Source organism: Callorhinus ursinus, unplaced genomic scaffold (assembly GCF_003265705.2).
Source record: "Callorhinus ursinus isolate GAN/ISIS: 27379988/994484 unplaced genomic scaffold, GSC_fseal_2.0 scaffold24, whole genome shotgun sequence".
NCBI lineage: Eukaryota > Metazoa > Chordata > Mammalia > Carnivora > Otariidae > Callorhinus > Callorhinus ursinus.
Genome location: NW_027397086.1, coordinates 30,217,655 through 30,237,765, shown reverse-complemented (window position 1 = coordinate 30,237,765; position 20,111 = coordinate 30,217,655). Strand labels below are relative to the sequence as shown.

General features: G+C 42.3%; 1 protein-coding gene and 1 pseudogene across 4 annotated transcripts in view; both read left to right on the top strand.

Moving 5' to 3' along the window:
* Window positions 1-8,774: 8,774 nt before the first annotated feature.
* Window positions 8,775-9,217, top strand: LOC112836329 (large ribosomal subunit protein uL29 pseudogene; annotated as a pseudogene).
* Window positions 9,218-12,483: 3,266 nt separating this feature from the next.
* TDRD7 (tudor domain containing 7) overlaps window positions 12,484-20,111 on the top strand; it is a 76,667-nt gene continuing 69,039 nt past the window's right edge. For 3 of the 4 annotated variants that reach the window (XM_025887959.2, XM_025887957.2, XM_025887955.2), the window contains exon 1: window positions 12,484-12,631. The gene's annotated coding sequence lies outside the window, so the exon portion shown is untranslated. Of the gene's footprint in view, window positions 12,666-20,111 lie in introns of all 4 variants that reach the window. The other variant, XM_025887956.2, reaches the window with a different exon arrangement.

Sequence of the window (20,111 nt, the reverse complement as noted above, 5' to 3'; positions counted from 1 at the left end):
CTTAGCTGCCACAGAGGTTAGGCACTTTAGTCTTTTCATTTGTTGAATTGCTGCCTAAATTAAAACTGTCTGTTTTTAAGCAAAGGAGGAATGAAAACTGGAAACTACCAGTGCTCTTTGCTACCCTGAACTCCAAGATGAAGAGGAGGAGAGGCGGTTATTTTCAGGTGCGTAGGGCATCCGCAGCCTCTCCTTCCTTGATGTTCACTCGTTCACAGAGAGAACAGAGTCTCGGTTCTAAACCACAGTGTGTGAGTGGGACCTCTGCTTTGGGTTCCAGCAGAATGATGGGAACCACTGTGTCGGTGTTCATCTGCTTGTCCCTTACAAGATCTGAGAAAAACCTTTCCTATTTCATAAATGGGGTGGGTAGAGGTGGGCTGGTGAAGTCTTTTAAGCAAGAAACATGTACCTAAAAAGCTGAGTCAAAATTATATCTCTGTAAATCAAAGACTAGAATCTGTTGACCCCACCATGTTTGACCCTCATGGTGAATATACTAGTAAAAATAATACACACAGAATAAAACTAAATAGTGGTTTAAAACTCCTCATGGTGAAGATTAATTATCACTGACTAAAAATTAATGGAGGAAAAAATATATTTGAAAAACATTTTGATATGCATAATTTCACCCCAGAAAAATGACTGGTAAAAATAATAATCCCTAAAATTTATAATAGCAGAATCTGTAGTCAGTAAATTATGATCTGGGCCAAAAACCAATATACATAAAAAAAATAATGGATCCTGTTATAAATAGTTGCAGTGAAGTAATGATAAAAGTAGATAAGCTACAATTGACTTTCTGTACTGTATGTTTTTTCTCAAATGTTGTCTCACTTTTTAATATTTAATAGACCTCATATTTTAGAGCAGTTTTAGGTTTATTGAAAAATTGAGCAAGTAGCACCAAATACTGTATATCTCACCCCCTTCTCCCATAGTTTACTCTATTTTTAACATCTTGTGATAGTGTGGTTCATTTGTTAAAGTTTATGGACCGATACTGGTACATTATTAACAACTAAAGTCCATAGTTTATAGTAGGTCTCACTCTTTCTGTTATACAATTTATGAGTGTTGACAAATGCAGAGTGCCATGTATCCACCATAATAGTATCAAGCAGAATAGTTGTACAAGGCTCAGATCCCATGTTCCACCTCTCCTTTTCCTCTCTTCCTCCCCCAAACACTGACAACTACTGATCTTTTTGCCCTCTCTATAGTTTTGCTCTTTCCAAAATGTCAAAGAGTTGGAATCAAAAATATGTAGCCTTTTAGACTGGCTTCTTTCATTTAGCAATATGTATTTAGAGTTCCTCCATGTCTTTTTGTGGCTGGATAGAACATTTCTTTATACTGCTGAATAATACCCATCATCTGGATGTACCACAGTGTTTATCCATTTACCTATTGAAGGACCTCTCAGTTCCTTCCAGTTTGGGGCAGTTATTGGTAATTGTTCAATATTTGTGTGCAGGTTTTTGTGTAGACATGTTTTCAGCTCTTGGGTAAATATCTAGGAGCGTGATTGCTGGATCATATGGTAGGATTATGTTTAGTTTTTTAAGAAACTGCCAAATTGTCTTCCCAAGTGCTTGTACTATTTTGCATTCCCTCCAGGAATGTTGTTCCACACTATTGTCAGCATTTGATATGATCAGGGGTGTTTTGCATTTAGCCCTTCTAATGGGTGTTTGGTAGTATCTCATTGTAGCTTTAATTTGCAGCTCCCTAATGATATATGATGTTGAACATCTTTCTATATGCTTATTTCCATCTGCTTAAATTCTTTGATGAGATATCTGTTCAGATCTATTGCCCATACTTTTTTTTATTGCCCATTTTTTTTTAATGGTTTGAGTTATTTTTTCTTGAGTTAATGAGTTTGTTTGTTTCTGAGATTTTGTTTACAAGTTGAGATATTGTTGAGTTTTAGAAGTTCCTTGTGTATTTTGGACATGCCTATTTGCCATCTTTATTATCTTCTTTGCTGAGGTGTCTGTTCAGATCGTTTGCCCATCTTTAAATTAGATAATTGTTTGTTTTCTTCCTCTTGAGTTTGAAAAGTTCTTTATGCATTTTGGATATCAGTCCTTTATCAGATAATGTGTTTTATAAATATTTTCTCCTGGTCTGTGGCCTGTCTTTTTATTCTCTTAGCAATGTCTTTTGCAGAGTAGAAGTTTTAATTTCAATGAAGGTCAACTTATCAATGTTTTGTTTCATGGATCAAACTTTTGGTATTTTATCTAAAAAGTTATTGACAAATCCAAGGTCACCTAGATTTTCTCCTATGTTATCTTCTAGGAGTTTTATAATCTACATCAGAACATTCTGAGTTAATTTTTGTGACAGTTATCAAGGTTCATTTTTTTTTTTTGCATGTGGATGTCCAGTTGTTCCAAAACCATTTGTTGTAAAAACTATCATTTCTCCATTGAATTGCTTTTCATCCCTTGTGAAAGACCAGTTGACTATATTTGTGTGGGTCTATTTCTGGGTTCTTTATTCTGTTCTACTAATCTGTTTTTTCATCCATACCACACTATTTTTTTTCGAGGTTTATTTAATTTAGAGAGAGAGAGTGCATGTGTGGGCAGAGGGGAGGGGAAGAGGGAGAGGGGAAGCAGACTCCCCACTGAGCAGGGAGCCAGATGCAGGTGCTTAATATCAAGACCCCGAGATATTGACCGAGATATTGACCTTAATATCAAGACCCCGAGATATTGAGCCAAACTTAGTTGGACACTTAACCAACTGAACCACCCAGACACCCCTTTACCACACTATCTTGATTACTGTAGCTTTATTTTATAATAAGTCTTGAAGTCTGGTAGTGCCAGCCCTCCAATTTTGTTCTTTTCTTTCAATACTGTGTTAGGTGTCCTATTTTTTTTTAACCTTTCCATGTAAATTGTAGAATCAATTTGTCAATGTCCATAAAATGACTTGCTGGGATTTTGATTGGGATTACATTGTCTCTATAGATCAAGTTGGGAAAAACTGACATCTTGACAATATTGGGTCTTCCTATCCATGAACATGGACTATCTCTCCACTTAGCAATTCTTTGGTCCCTTTCATCAGAGTTATAGTTTTCCTGTAAAGATCTTATACATATCTCTAAGCATGGCAATGCTTTGTTCTAGTCATCAAGAAGATGCAAAATGTGGTTGTATTTATTTAGATAATCATTCAAGTGAAAATGCAAATATTTTACATTCTTATTGAGAACTCTCAGACCCCCAAGAATAAGTCCAAGGACACAAGTTTACACAACATTGGCCTAGACTCCACTTCTATCTTGTCAGCACCACAGTCCTAAATAGGTTGCTGATGATGTTGCAAACGTTGCACACGAGTTATAAAATCAGCTTTCCAGCAATAGAGTTTATGCAACATATCATAATCCCTAGCCACAAGTCTTGGAGTTTCAAACAAAGACCACTTGACCTTCCCAGACAAATTACAAGATCACAATTGAGACTTGGAATCATCCAGAGCAATGCTTTTCTCAACGTTAGCAGTATAGGCTCCAAATAACCCAAGGAAAAATTCTGACAAAACAGTTACAAATTCTGCTATTGAGAACATCTGGTCATTATCTGAGTTATAAATACCTTCTAAATGGGTCTTGTTTATTTGCAAGGAAATGACCAACTGGAATTTAGGACTTTGTTCTGGGTACCACTTTCAAGAAATCGGATTAAGTGAAGCTTGCTTAGAGGAGGTAAGTGTGACATTTAACCAAGAGAAGACATTAGGAAGGTTGTGATAGCCTTCTCCAAATATCAAACAAGCTCCCCTCTGTAGGGAGGATTCCATTCTTTCTCTTTGGCCAATAGGTAACACTAAAGCTCATGAGTGGACACTCTAGAGAGAGAGTTTTTAGATTAAAATGGCATTTTGACCTCCAGAGCCGCCTGCCCAATAAAGACAGGGCTCATACACAAGGGGAAGTTCCCCACTGATATAGAAGTGGTCCATGCAGAGGAACAATGTTTTGAAATGGTTCATTAGGGCAGTCTGTCTAGTTGACAGTCACATTGATGTCAACAAGCATCTGGAGAAGTATCAGGTTATGCTCCTCCAACCTGTTCTCCCCTTTGCCATCCAGGATCCACCAGGCTGGCTTGGAGGTGAACATAGTGCCTTCCCAGGAAGGAAAAGGGTGTAGAGAAGAAAATCGGAAGAAATGATTGGAACCGTTTGGAGACATGAAAAGAAAAATTCTATAGATCTAGAATGGCAAAGTAAAGATCAAGTCTTTTTCTGAACAATTGTCAGCCCATAAATTGATACCTGGATTTGGTGCTAGCTATTTGTTAACCTCTATTATACAGGTCTATGGCTTCCCTTAGAGATTTTAAGGGAAAAAAGTTTACTTTGTCCTTATACTTTTTATGCATTTTCCTTTGCTTACTTCTACAGTCCCTTATTTCATTCATCAGGTACACATAGAGGCAGCATAGCATTATAGAAAGAGGATGGACTTAAATCCTTCCCTATTTATTCATACATTAAATAAATATTTATTGTAAACCTGTATGTGCCAAGCACTAGAACACTGCAATCACCATGATTAGGGAATCTATCTATCTATCTATCTATCTATCTATCTATCTATCTATCTATCATCTATCATCAACCTTCAAACCCCTTTTTGGGGACATGTACTGCACAAAAAGAGGTTGAAATGCTCTGTCAGTGCTGACAAACTGTGTTGCTCTCAGATTAAGAACCACTTACCTAGAGAAAAATCTCCTTTAGTGGCTTACTCTGGCCAACAGCTTGCTAGCTCCTTTCTTAGCCAATAGCTAGCCTCCAAGTGTCATAATTTTCTAGTTGCAAATATAAAACACCCTGTTTTAAGGAAGTTGCTGCTGAGAACAGGGGCTCCAGTTTTAAATGGAAAAGATTAAGTGCAAAAGGATGAAGAGAGAATTGGAAGACCATCTCTTCTACTTATGGGCTAAATGAACTCCAGGAAGTACCCTCAAAACAGTGTTTTAATCTCCTCAGCTGGTTGTGAGTGCTAGGGAGAATTAGGTAATTTGGGAGTGGGGTGATGCAGAACTCTAATAAAGCTAAATACATGCATTCATCCCTAAGTCTGTTGGAGTAAACAAGAATATCTTGTTCAGCTTCTCTTTGGGTAGGACTGGCTGTTGGGGGATTTCTAGAAGCAGCACTCAATCCCTATCTGACCCAGCACCCTCTTCTATAATGAATATTTTGTAATCCCTCCTTTTACTCTCCTGAAATGAAATCCACAGATAAAATAACATCTAAAATTCATTGTATAGTAAAACCATGAAAAAGTTATTTGTGTTTATAAATAAAGCAGAGGTTTTTCATCTACATGAATGACTGGCAAGACATTCAGATGTTGTTTGGGACAAGGGGAACTTCTCAGATATGGGGGGGGCTCTTCCCTATGCAGCAGGACAACAAGTATCCGGCCTAGACCACTAAATCCCAGGAGGTAGCCCCCATCGTCGGGACAACCTAAAATAACCTCATGAATGTCCAAAGTGCCCCTGGGGAGGCGGGGGGAGATGTTGCTCCCATGGAGAACCATCGATGAATGGGAATTGACCAAACAGTCCCTCGTGAAGGCTCCTTTTGCTACTTACTGGGTTAACATTGCCACTTATGCAAATCTGAGGCTAAAATGAGCCCAAAGGGCTCCTAATCCAACAAAAGACTTTGATTTGTTTAAGGTCAACCATTTAAGTGGGCCAATGATGTTCCCAGAATAGTACACTTTGAATCTGAAACCACATTTTTTTTTAAGGATTTTATTTTTATGTAATCTCTCCCCCCCAGCATGGGACTCTAACTCATGACCCCAAGATCAAGAGGCACGTGTTCTACTGACTGAGTCAGTTGGTTGCCCCCGAACCCACATTTTTTAATACCGTCTGCAGCTTTGATTTCAGAGTCAGCTAACCGATACTGAGTGTCTCCTATATACTTACATGGTTCCTTCTCATTGCCTCCTGCCTTCCTCATCCCTAGCATCTACTGCAGCATAATTTTTGTACCAGTCTGTTTATTGACTGTTACAGAATCCATAACACTATAGTTGCTGGCCTTGTTTAGAGTATTAGTTACCCCACCTCCATGCCCTACCCCACATGTGGGCCCTTAACCTGCTGACAACTTAACATCTGCATCCTTGGGGTCTTCCTTCTCCCTGGGCCATGTCCAAGACTGGGCTGTGGAAATGAGCCACAGCTCCAGAGGGCCAGAAGCCATCTCTTAGACAGCCAAGACCCTCCCCCATGGGTCCTATGACCTTGCTCCACACAATATGGCTTTAAGCTCTTGTTATCCCCTGTTTTCCAGTGTTCGGTGGCTGTGTGGCCTCTACAGCTTTAGGGATCAGTCCCTTCTGGGGATTAGCCCCTTTCAGCTGACTCACCTTGGAGGCCTTTGTGGGCAGATTAGGGAGTTTCGCTTGATCAGCACATCCTGAGGTTTACCAGGGCCCCAGCAATCTCTCCCTTCAGTGTTTTGTTTTGTTTCTCCTTACTCAGTTAAAACAAATGCAATTGTCTAGAAATTCCTCTGCACTTGTTTGTGAGGCAACAGCTGACCGGAGAGGATGCGATCATGATGTTAATGATTCATCGAAATAACATAGATCTGTCCAAAGATTCCTTTTGTTATGAATCTATTTTTCCTGACCTTATGTAAGCAAAAAATACCAGTGAGGCTGGGCTTAATTAATCTACATATATAATGTTGAATATGTTGTTGTTTAACTTTAAGAAGGACTTTATTATTATTAAAATTATTTGCAATTTAATCACTCAGAGAAAAAAAAGATGAATACAATCTAAAGTCTTTTCGAGTTGTTCATAAGGGAGATGAGACATAGTGAGACATAGAACATCCTCCCCTACTGAAACATTTTTGCGGCACAAATAAGGTGCTCTAGGAGCTCAACCAATGGAGCAGTCACCTTCAGGTGGGGCTACAAGGAAGATTTCCCAGGAGAGGAATTAACCCTATAGCTCATTTTGTGGTATGCAAGGTGATAGACATGAGAGTTTTGATTTGGGTTTTCCCTTTGGAGACAATATAGAGAAGAAACAGATGAGCTCAGATGGGAAGTAAGATGAGAATAACTAGAGGTCTCTAAAATTGCAACTCTAAATTTTGGAGAGTGGAAGAGCTCAGCTGCCTAAGGCAGAGTAAAGTCAGAGAGACTCAGAAGAGGGTTACGAGGGTCTCTTCCTTAGAGTGTATCGCACACACCACCCACTCCATCAGGTGAGATAAAAATGAAGTGAGCCATAGACATGGTCTTGGAGCACGGTTGCTGTCTCCCCTTCTTTCTACATGGTGGCTTGCAGGACTGAGAGAAGGGAAGGAGGGAAGGACAGAGATGCGCCTCAGTCAATGGCTTTGGTCTTGTCTGCCTTGTACAGGTACTTCAGTGTTTGTGTCCAACGTGGCTCTCTCCAAACAAGCAGGCTTCCCAGGTGTAGACAAAAATGCATGAAGGGCTTTAGGTAGACATTTCACACTTAAAATATTCCCACCTTTCTCAGCCTAGGAAAAGGCGGCCACAAATCCTTCTTCCTTCCTCACACCTGGACCTTGATTTGCACTCTGTTTCCATGACAACCTCTTTCTCTCTCTGTGAGGTATTTGGATGGGCACAGATTACCTGCCAGGCTGCCGCCCACTGGCCCGCTGCTCCCGATCTCCCTCCTACCCACCTCGCCTATATCCAAATGCCACCTGAGCAGATCACAACCCCTCAACAGCCCTTGGGGATGGGAGGTGTGCATGACTCTCCCGAAGGAGAGCCACAGATGCTCCTGGCCCCCACTCCTGTCATCCAAAGATGAGCTTAGGCTTTTGCTGAGAGAGAGTACCTTCCACCTCAGTCTCGTTCATTCTGAAAACTCTGCTTTTTGGCCTCAGGATATACGCCTTCATATAAGGCAGTTTTTAACACAGGTTCCTAGTGGGACTTCAGGTGCCCCCAAACCATTTTTGAGATCATATGCCAAATTTTGTATCCATGTGTTGCTTTCACATATTCTGACCTCCTTCTCCCACAAAAGGTAAGAACCACTGTGTCTGAAAAACAACCAGTTTGTGTCATCTCTGATTCCCCTGAAATCAGAGTTAGGAGTTAATTCGTGAACTCTCTGAGCCTTGGACCATTTCCAAAGAAAGTAAACAAACTTCCTAACCTTTCCTTGCTATGTTAGCTATCCACGGACTTCTGAGAACCTCCTGATATGTCTTAGCCAAAAATCTGCCTGCAGAATGGACACTATCCAGGAACATATATGAAGGGCCAATGAACACATGAAAAGATGCTCAATATCGTTAGTCATGGGAAAATGCAAATTAAAAACCTCAATGTGGGCGCCTGGGTGGCCCAGTTGGTTAAGCGACTGCCTTCGGCTCAGGTCATGATCCTGGAGTCCCGGGATCGAGTCCCGCATCGGGCTCCCTGCTCAGCAGGGAGTCTGCTTCTCCCTCTGACCCTCCCCCTCTCATGCTCTCTCTCTCTATCTCATTCTCTCTCTCAAATAAATAAATAAAATCTTTAATAAAAAAATAAAAACCTCAATGTGATATCTGTATACATCCACTGAAATGGCTAAACTTAAAGTGACTGACAATTCCAAGGACTGGAAAGATTTGGAGCAACCGGAACTCTCATACATTGCTGGCAGGTGGGAGGAAGGGAGAACAAAATGATGCAGCCACTTTAGAAAACAATTTGTCAGCTCTTTCCTTGGCTTCTTTCCGGTGGCGGCAGCGGCAGATTGTGCAGACATGGCCAAGATTAAGGCTCGAGACCTTCGCAGCAAGAAGAAAGAGGAGCTGCTTAAAGAGCTGGAAGACCTGAAGGTGGAGCTGTCCCAGCTGCGTGTCGCCAAAGTGACAGGTGGCGCGGCTTTCAAGCTCTCCAAGATCCAAGTTGTTCGCAAATCCATCGCCCGTGTTCTCACAGTCATCAACCAGACGCAGAAAGAGAACCTCAGGAAATTCTACAAGGGTAAGAAGTACAAGCCCCTGGATCTGTGACCCAAAAAGACACGTGCCATGCGCCACCGGCTGAACAAGCACGAGGAGAACCTGAAGACCAAGAAGCAGCAGGGGAAGGAGCGGCTGTACCCGCTGCGGAAGTACGCGGTCAAAGCCTGAGCACTGGCGTCAATAAAACGCAGACAAACTGGCAAAAAAAGAAAAAAAAGAAAAAAAAAAGAAAACAGTTTGTCAGTTTCTTATAGAGTTAGACATACACTTATTCTACAACCAGCAATTCGACTCCGAAGTCTTTATGCAAGAAAAATGTGTGACCACACAAAGACCTGTGTGTGATTGTTTATAGCAGTTTGGTCATAATAGTCCCAAACTGGAAATAACACAAATGTGTATCAAATGTGAATGGATAAACAAATCATGACATATCCATACCTGTGATGGTATGCTACTACGCAATAAGAAGGAACAGACTGCTGATATATGTGACAACATGGGTGACTCTCAAAAACATTATGCTGAGTGAAGGAAGCCAGACACAAAAGACTACATACTGTCTACATACTGTATGATTCCATATATATATATATTCTGGAGAAGGCAAAGGTAGAGTGACAGAAAGCAGATCAATGCCTGCCTGGGGCTGGAGATAGGGGGAAGAAATTAACTATAAAGAGGCACAGGGGAACTTTTTTTAAAGATTTATTTATTTGAGAGAGAGAGCGCTAGCAGGGGGTGGGACAAAGGGAGAGGGAATGAGAGAGAGAGAGAGAGAAGCAGACTCCCTGCTGAGCACAGAGCCCGCCGCAGGGCTCCATCCCACAACTCTGAGATCATGGCCTGAGCTGAAATCAAGAGTCAGACCCACTGAGTCACCCAGACACCCCAAGAGACACAGGGGATCTTTTTGGAATGATGAAATAGTTCTACATCTTGACGGTGGGGGTGGACACGTGATTGAATATAGTTGTCAAAATTCATTAAACTGTACATTTAAAATATATGTAAAATATTCATTGAAAAAGCCGATTTAAAAAAAAAACTAGCATCATTTTTCTTTAGATATAGGACAGTCCAAACAGAGAATTCCTTTGCAAAGATAAATAATCTCAGACTTGAGGTCAAATTACATTGCTTTTATGATTTACCTTATATATTGGACTCTGGAGTTTTTCCTAGTTTTCTATTCTAACTGGCACTCTTTCAGTGGGGAGATGCTTTTTACATCTTTCCCATATTAAAGATAGAGCCAGAGGAGGTTATTAGCACTGCAGAGTCCAAACTGGGTCTGGCTATATTTTAGGTCTATTACATCCACTGCAGTGTTTGGAGCAGATTGGAAGGGAGAGAGATCCCAAACAGACTGAAATACAGCAGCAGGGATGGAGAGAAGCGCCAAGGAGAGACATTTGGGCAGATCTAGTTAGAGACTAGATGTGGGAGTATCAAAGAGAACAGCATCCAAAGGAGATTTTGAATAGTTCCCCACCACCTCTGGGGAGAAGCCCAAACTCCCATGCGTGGGCTCTTAGCCTTCCGTGGTCTACTTCCAGTCTACCTTTTCATTGCCTGCTATCTGTTTTCACTGAACCAAAAGTCCCTCAAGGGGCGCCTGGCCGGCTCAGATGGTACAGCACATGACTCTTGATCTTGGGGTCATAAGTTTGAGCCCCACGTTGGATGTAGAGTTAACTTAAAAAAAACTAAAAATTAAAAAAAAGCTCCTCAAGCATAGGCTTATGCCTTAATATAGTAGGCATTCCATAAAAGTTACATAATAGTGGGTATTCAATATGTACTAGTTGATTGTCCATTCACCTAATGATAGGCATTTGTGTTGTTTCTATTTTTGGCTATTATAAACAAGGCTGCTATGAATATTCCCCTCCACGTCTTTCTGTGGACATTGCTCTCATTTCTCTTGGGTAAATCCTGGGAATGGAATGGCTGGATCATATGGTCAGTTTATTACACCCATACACTGGGATACTACTCAGCAGTAAAAAGATATGAGCTATTGGTACACACAACAACATGGATGAATCTCAGCATATTTATGTTGAGTGAAAAAAGCTGGACACCCCCCCAACACACACCAAAAGACAACATATACTGTATGATTCTATTTATATAAAACTCTAGAAAAAGCAAACCAGGGGCACTGGGGTGGCTCAGTTGGCTTGGTATCTGAGTCTTGGTTTCAGTTCAGGTTGTGATCTCAGGGTCCTGGAATCAAGTCCTGCCTCAGGCTCTGTGCTCAACGTGTGGAGTCTGCTTCAGGATTCTCTCTTCCTCTCCCTCTGACCCTCCTCCCACCCACGCGCTTGCTCTCTCTAAGTAAATATAGATAAATAAAATCCTTGGGAAAAAAAGGAAACTATAGTGACAGAAAGCAGATCAGCAGTTGAGGGGGCAAGGGACAGAGAGGCACAAGAAGTGAGGATTAGAAGTGACTTGAGGAAACTCTTTGGGGGTGATGGACGTGTTCGTTATTTTTATGGCAGTGATAGTTTCACAGCTGTACACATAGTGAAAATATCAAATTATACATTCTAAATGCGCAGTTTACAGTATGCCAATTACACTCAATAAAGCTGTAAAAAAAAATACTGCTTGAAAAAACAGCAGACCCCAGTAATGCATGTAGAATAAACGCGGGGAAGTGTTCACTGTTGGTTTAAGGAATACAAACCACTATGCCAAATATATGTTGGTTGAATTAATATGTAGAAGGAATAAGTGAATATTAGGTGTTCAAATTTTATAATTAATGAAGGAATGAATTTGACAAAATTTATGTCACCCTTATGTGCCAGGCACAATCCTAGGCTCTGGGAATAGACTGGAGAGCATGAAAAAGATCCCTGTGCTCATAGAACTTTAATTTGAGGACAGTAGACAATGAAAAAGATTTGTAAAATACATATAGTGTGCCCAATAGGTGCTAAGAGAGAGAGCTGCGGAGAGAGAAAATATCGGGGACTGACATTTTTGAAAGTGGCACCCTCCTTGAAAAGGTGACGCTTGCGAAAAAACCTAAGGGAAACAGCGGACCAGGTCGATGTCTGGAAGAGCGAAAAGTAACTACCCCGCAATTGTCGAAAGGAACGAGCAAGAGTTGAATGAAATGTCTGACGAGCGAATGAAGGCGGCTATAGGAGCGCACAAGTGCTGGCGAGGTCTTGCTGGGTCCCGCTGGGTCTCGGGCCCTCGCAGCCCGCCCGTACTTGCGTTGTCCACGAGGAGGCGCGCCTGAGCCCGCCCCGCAGTCGTCTTCCGCCGTCGGCCCGTGCGTGGGCACGCGCAGAAACCGCTAGGCGGCGTCGGTTTCCCTTCCCACGCGCGGACGCCGGCGTGGGCCGACGCGGCCGGGGAGCCCGCGCGTGCGCAGAGCCGAGGACGGGGTGCCCTCGGGGCGGGGCAGAGCGGGGCGGAGCGGAGCGGGGCGGGGCGGGGGCTTGAGGTGATTCCCGAGCCGCGGCGGCTGCTCCGGCCGTGCGGGGAAACCGAAAGTGGGCGGTGGCCGCGGTTGTGGCCCTGGCTGAGACGGCGACGGGAGCTGGGCCCAGAGGCGCGGGGACGGGCCGTGGGCCCCCGGGACGAGGTGAGCGCAGGTCTTGCCGCTGCGGGCGCGACAGGTGCGGGGCGACGTCGGACGAGGTTTCGGGCGGGCGCGGCGCACCTGGATCACTAGCGGGGACAGTGGCCCGGGCGGGACTCGAACGGGCCTGGGGCCTCTTCCCTGCAGCCGCAGGGGATGCCCCGGGGGGAGTTGGAGTTCCAGAGCGTTGTGTTTTAAATCTCTGATGGGACCCCTCCCCCGGCCGCTGGGTGACAGGCTGGGCGTCCGCCGGGGAGCCTGACAGACCCTCCCGCCGCCGGGACGCTCAGTGCAACGGGGGAAATGCAGCAGTGGGGGTGTGGACGAGGGGCGGGAGAGGCTGACCAGGAAGTGGTTCCACAGCCGCCCGCCCGGAGCAGGGCATATCAGAGCCCCCGGCTGTCTGAGCTCGGTATTTTACACCGTGAGCTTTCAGTGCCTCAAAGGCACTGCCTCTCTGCGGACCAGCCAATGCAGGCCGCTCAGGTAATGCAGAGCACAAATACTATACATGGCTCTCGAACCGTGAGCCCCAGGCGGGTACACAGCTAGGAAGGAAACATGAATTCATGAATGAGTTGTCTCTTAACTTTGATCAAGATCTAACAGGGTCAGGTGCTCAGCCTCAGGTTAATGGGAGGGGGCTTGGAGCTCGCACAACTTTTCTGCTCCGTTCCGCTTGCAGGGTATAATATATTTACGGTTATAACCAAAGAGTACCAGTCCCAAATAGTTTCAGAGAGCAAGAAAGGGAAATACCTGTATTAGAAAAAGTCCTGGCCCAAAAGGATTCTGATAATCGCCCTACAAAACAAAACAAACTGCTGATCTGGGTGAACCCCACCCACCCCCCATCGTGCAGGTGGAAAAATTGCAGTAAAGCGTTCTGCCTAGTGATATGCAACAACCTAATGACAAAAGCGAAACTTAGACTCAAATTTCTAAGTCATCCTCGGCTGCCTCGATGTGTGGGTGTTGCATACTGCAAATAGTGTGGGCTTGGCAGACCTGGGTTGGAAATCTGGGCTTCTCCTCTTACTAATTGTGGATCGTGAATAAATTACTTTTTTTGAGCCTGGTTTTCTGTGTATCCGATGGAAATGTTTAACATAATTCCACACAGCTTTTGTGAGGTAACTACTGTAAATCCTTTGGTTTATTATAATGGTCAAGAAGTGTTAACTCTTTTCCTTTCCCCAAGCTTCCCATATTTTACATAATTGGATTTCCGTTTCTTGGAGTCCTCTAATATAACATTAAGTGGCACGTGGTGGGGATTTTGCCATTTCCACTTGATTGACATTTCAGAGCATCAGTTACATGCAAAGTACTGTGCTGGTTGCTCCTGAGCCAGCTGCATTAGAATCTACATCTCCTGTGCCCCAGCCCAGGGCCCTTTGGTGGCATACAGATTTCCTCTTTGCTAGTTAAACACAGTGAGACTGTGAGGCAGCGGTTGACAGTGCCTTGGGACTTCAGTCCCTGTAGACTGGAGATGGAACATAATCCCCGCTAATGCCCTTTTAAGTGTATTGGTTGAACGTGGCTGAATGAACTGTGTTTTGTACCAAGAGATTTAAACTTCTTGAAGGACTTCTCTTTAAATTCTCTGTGCAAGGTAATCTAGTTGGAGACTTAATACGAATTTAAAGGAAAATACTTTATAATCCAACTCTAAGTGCCTATTCTGTGTTCGATCAAGTGCTGTTTTCAAGAACCGAGATTCGACAGAGTGCTTTGCATCTGGGCACTTTCAGGATCAGCAGATGAATACAATTAAGGACCCAAGTTCCTTGGTACTCGCGTGAAATGTAATTTCATACTTATGTGAATTGGTTTTTCTTTATGCAAAACTTATTTTCTCTGCCCTCTACTCCTGTCTTTGTACTTTTGAAAGATTCATTCTTTGGCCAAATGTGTTTTTTTTTTTAATTTTTTCATTCAAACTATTTAAAAGGAATCGATTTTGTCATTTTTAGCTGTGATGTGTATATATGCCAGTTAGAACTGCTGGTCAGCACGAGATAGGTAATGACTCCAAAGCAAACTCAATATTATAGCTGTGTAGCTTTGTCAGGAGGAAGCCAACCTGTGGTTTCCATTAGATCTTTGGATCCCACTTCAGGACTTGAAGGACTCTGAGGAAAGTTTAGAATCACAGATCTTGTCTATCCTCCCATCTTCCATATGAAAAAAAGAGACCCGAAGTGCCTCGCTCAAAGAGTCATAGCTAATTAGTAGCAAAACTAGGATTAAGATCCCAAATCCTAACTAAGCCACTTTATTATCTCGAGAGTTTTTTCTCTAATATGCAGATTTATGGAAAGCTCTTACTTATTCATAGTATGTAGTTAGTAATGCATGTACAGTTTAGAGCTTGAAATTACAATAATAACAACAACAACAACAACAATAAATGCTCCCTAAAGATACCCTATGGAAATATATCATCACCTGAAGGTGTTAATTACTATCTTTCTTTTTAAAAAGATTTGGTAAAGGAGTAATTCAGGTGGTAACAAGTAGACTATACTGTAATTGGAAGGAAAAAAGAACATATTAAACTGTTGCAAGATGAGAAATCATCCTGGAAGGGTCTTAGACCAAAACCTTCCCTCTCTTAGGCTCAGTTTATTGATTTGTAAAATGAGGGGTTTGGGATAAACTAGATAATATCTAAAGTCTTTTTGGCACAGACATTCTGAACTTTGAGGGCCTGGCTTGTTGCTTAAATGGTGTCTTCAAGTAAAAGGGCAGCCAATTACCACAAGTATTTGCCCTAAGGAGGTACTAAAAATTGTGTAGCTGACTAAAGAAGGTAAGAGAGATTACTCGGTGATTTCAATTTACCCTAACAATTATTCAGATTTATTCTGGGGTTTAGTGCCACTCTGCAACTCAAATTTATGACATTGAGGAAGATGAGCCAAATAGTACAGTTGGAAATAGGTGAGAAAAGAGAAATGTAGAGAAGAGAAAGCACAGGTGAGAGCTGGACCAGCTGGGCTAGCTGATAGGAATCTCAGGCTCTGGGAAGCACGTAACATGTAAATGACTGAGTCGGGGAGGCTTAGTCAGTGGTAAAGACTGTACCTAGAGGACATGAAACCACATTCTTCAGAATAAGACTTTTTCAAGATGATTATCAGGTATATTAAGGAGAAAAGCTGTGAATTTCCAAAATACAGTTTTGAGTGTGAGAATTATTTTAGGCTATTTAAATCATTTAAATATCACTTTTTAAAAAGTTATTACTTTCCCCTACTCCTTGTCCCACTTCTTGTACATTATTAGCACTTTGGAGTGCTCTGTGATTTATTGTGTAGTAAAAAGAAAAAGGACAGTGAAAGGATAAAAGGAAATGTCAGTTGCCACCACTGAATATTTGCAACAGTTAAAGATTCTTTTGGATTTGGGTGCACCTACCCTTAAATCAGAACGTGGTTGATCCCTGTTTCATGCCACTTTAAGGGATGATCACTAAGTCAGTGTTCCCTAAGTCCAAATTACTTGCAGAAGCCAATTCTAGACATTTGGAGCAGCTGTCTAAAAGGAAGTCCTAAGTTTGGGAACCAGAAGATCTGGGATCTTGTGGTTCTGGCCATAAAAATACATGAGTCCTGGAGTAATTGCTCTGGGCCTCAGTTTCCTCATTATTAAACTGAAGGGCTTGGAGGAGACGGACTGAAGGTGCCCACCAGTATTCCATGCTTCTCTCCGCTCTCTACTCTGAGGTTGGGCCCACCATCCTATGCTATTCTCCTAAGCTGGGCAGGATGCAGGAACATTGTGGGATTGTGGTCTAGCATGGAATCTCGGCTCCCTGAGCCTTTGCCAAAGCAGTAAGTGACTTTTTGTCTACTAATTAAGTGAGAAATCTTGGAGGAGATCCAGTGGCTTTCTTACCAAGCTTTCCAGTTCGTAAGTATATTAATGAGGCAAATAAGAAAATCTGGGAAAATTCTGATATTTCAAATTTAATGCTGTACTATGTGTCTCCAGTATACCAATGCCTCACTGTGCTCTTAGACATTTAATGCATATATTCATAGGTAGTTTCCCATCCACACCAGGCTTCCAGGAAATGCAAGTAACTACTGAATGCCAAGTACCCTATTAAGCTCATATAACTGTTGATGCTTGTCATTCAGAAGAGAGGCAAGGAAAGGAGGAGGAAAAAGAGCAAGACAAAGGAAGTGAAAGTCAAGTGTAATTTGCTGTGGCCATTTTCTTCCTCCCTAAGGTCAGTTTTTGAGGTCAAAGTACTCTGATTAAATAATTCCCCAGACCCCCTTCCACTTTACTTTGCTGTTTAGGATTCTTATGCAGCTCAAGCAGACCTTATATTGTCTAAGGAAACCCTTAAGAATTTTAACCTGAGAAGCTGTGGTCTAAAACAGAGCTAGCCAGCCTTATTTCACTCAACCTAGCCTAACTTATGGTCACCAGGACTTGCATAACATTCTCAAAATAAAAGTAATTTGAGTTTTCTTAAATTCAGAATTAATATTTCTCACAACACTTTCAGAAAGTAGAAATAAAGGAGAAAGAGAGTTGAAAGGTCAAAATGGCAACTTTAAAGATTTGGGGAGCCACTTTAGAGAAGCTTCCAAACTTAATTTTTTGGGGGAGGATGGCTAAAGGTTTGCCATTGAGACACACAGTTGCAGTTCCCATAAACTTTCTCTTGTGCTTCTAATGGATGACATCCAACATAATAAACTTCATTTTTATAGTTAGAGGAAAGTATTGTCTGCTTTTTCCAAAAGTTATTGAGTGTAATTGCCATCTTCAGAAAATCTCAAAAAATGCCATGACAATCAAGGAATTAAAATTTAGAGCATTTTAAAGCAATATAAATTAGAAAATAATGATTTTTTTAAAGCTCTAGTTGTAACTTTCTTTTTGTTCATTGTCCAAAGTAATAATGTTAATGTAGGAATCACAGATCCAACTGGAAGAAATTGACAAGCATGAGAATACTGCCTACATCTGAACAAGATGTATAGTCACATTTTCCCTCCCAGGCTTTACTGTGCTTAACTGCTTCTCCCCAGCTTTGAGATCTTCAGTCTCATAGTCCAAGGGACCACCTTTCCCTCCAAAAACTTAGGGCAACTAAAAGCTCTTGTGAATTCAGTATCAATTTGTTTGTGAATCACAACAGTATATGCACACTGTTTGAAAAACAGGAATACATGTAAGTGTGAGATACTTACCGGTATACAGGCAGTGCCTACAGCTCATCGGGATGTGTGAACTTACGGTAACACTGTGTCCCTGACCTGGGCCTACTCGTTGAGAACACTAGCTCAGAGTGAAAGGGCCTTGAAATAATCTACCTGATGGTTCTCAACCAAAGCTTGGTGACATAAGTGGCTGTCTCAGTTAGTTAATAACAATCATTAAAATTTGGAAGTCTTTTTTTTTTAAAGATTTTATTTATTTGACAGAGAGAGACACACAGAGAGAGGGAACACAAACGGGGAGTAGAAGAGGGAGAAGCAGGCTTCCCACAGAGCAGGGGCTCGATCCCAGGATCCTGGGATCATGACCTGAGCCAAAGGCAGATGCTTAACGACTGAGCCACCCAGGCGCCCCTGGAAGTCGTTTTTAAATAAAGTAAATTAAAGATGATTCCTTTAATAGCTCACATGCATTATGCTCTATTTTAGTAAGTAGAAAAGGAGTATTAGATAGATGGAGGATTTCTCATTCATTCATCCAGTATTTATTGAGCTCTTGTTGTGGGCTAGGCACTAGGGATTCAGTAGTGAGCAAAACCTCACAAATTCCAGCTTTCATGGAGCTCATAATCAAGTTGGGGAAACAGATGGTATAATTAAATAAGGAGTACTGTGTGGTGATAAGTGCGAAGGAGTGGAATAAGGTAAGGGAAGGGGTGTAGGGAACACTGGACAGCCAGCATAACAGTTCTGATTTTGGATAGGGTGGCCAGGGAAGGCCTTGCTGAGAAGGTAATTTTTGAGCAAATACCCAAAGGAGCTGAGGCAGGGAGTGGTGTGGCTCCTGTGTGAAGAATAGATTCTAAGAGATGAAGTGGAAGCTAAGACCAGCTAGGAGGCAGTTGCCCCAATCCAGGCAAGAGGTGTTGTTGGCATGGACTAGAGTGATCACCACAGAGATAGGAGTGGGGGAATTGTGAATGTCAGCCTATCTGTCTTCTTGTATCATGTGGTGATGGTGGTAAGGAACTGAGAACCACTAATACTGAGTTGCTTCATTTTACAGAGAAGGGGATCAGAGCCCCAGGAGAAAGGATTTGTCCCAGGAAAATAAGTGCTCTTTGCACAGTGATATTGAACTTGGAGACACCAGCAAGAGGAGGCATGGGCACAGCCTTACACAATCCCTCGTCTCTCCCAACAATCAAATCAAAATCAATATATCAACTACTAGTTAGCAGCACCCCCAAATTGTTAATGTTTGGGAGATCCTTGCTGGCAGGCAGTTCTTTCAGAGCAGAGCTTAGGAAGGTAGAGGGGACATTTCAGAGAAAGTGGTCTGAAGTGATTCTCCCAAGGGTGGGAGGAGTGGAAGGCTTTCATATAGGGCAGCCTATAGAACCACTCTCTGGTTAGCTTCTAAGATGGGATTAGACTTGTCCTTTCAAGCCAGCATCATATTGGAGTTCCATTATATTTTAGACATAGGATGTCCATTAGTGAGTAGAATGCATTTATGAGAATTTTTTTTTTTTTACTCCCACAAATTAGTGATTTCTGCCCACCCACTAATGTAGCCGGGGAAAAGTAGACCACAGTGAAGAGGTGGTAATGGAACAGATGCGCCTTCCAGAAAGAAGGGAAGGAGGAGGCAGTAGAAACTCCTTCTCAAGGTGAAGGATAAGTCCTTCATACTGAAACTCTCAGCAGGAATTTATAGTACTTTTGACTGGAGAAGAGCCAAATGTCCTAAACCATCTAGTCTAAACAGATCCAGGCACACTGCTTACACCCAAGTGGGTGTATGCCTACATGTGTGCTGACCACCTGGCATCATATCTACACATCACATGTTCATAATTCATAGTCAAGGCCCATTTGCAGATACACAGAGATGCAAAGTCCAACTTTACTCAGAAGAGCTCTAGATGAACAGGTGGGAGGGACAGAGTTTTGAAGGAAAGAAGGTGGGAAAGGTGGGGGTAAAAAGTTGGGGAGGCTTTGCTCTGAGAGGTTAGTAGGTTATCCTTTGGTTTTTCCTCTTGCATATTAGAACTTGGCCAGCCTCCATTATAGTTTTTCCTACTTGAAGAAATAACTGTGCGGTAAAGGTTCAGTGATCTTTGACTGTTGAGTCAGGAACCATTACAAATCAAAGTCTCTTACATTGGGAGTGTACTATTTAAGAGCCAGAATTTACACTTTAGATTTAACTTCCGGCAACCTTGAAATATAGGTCCCAAAGCCATCCTCTCTGAGCTGCTACCCAACACACTTGAAGTGTCCCTCCAAAGGGA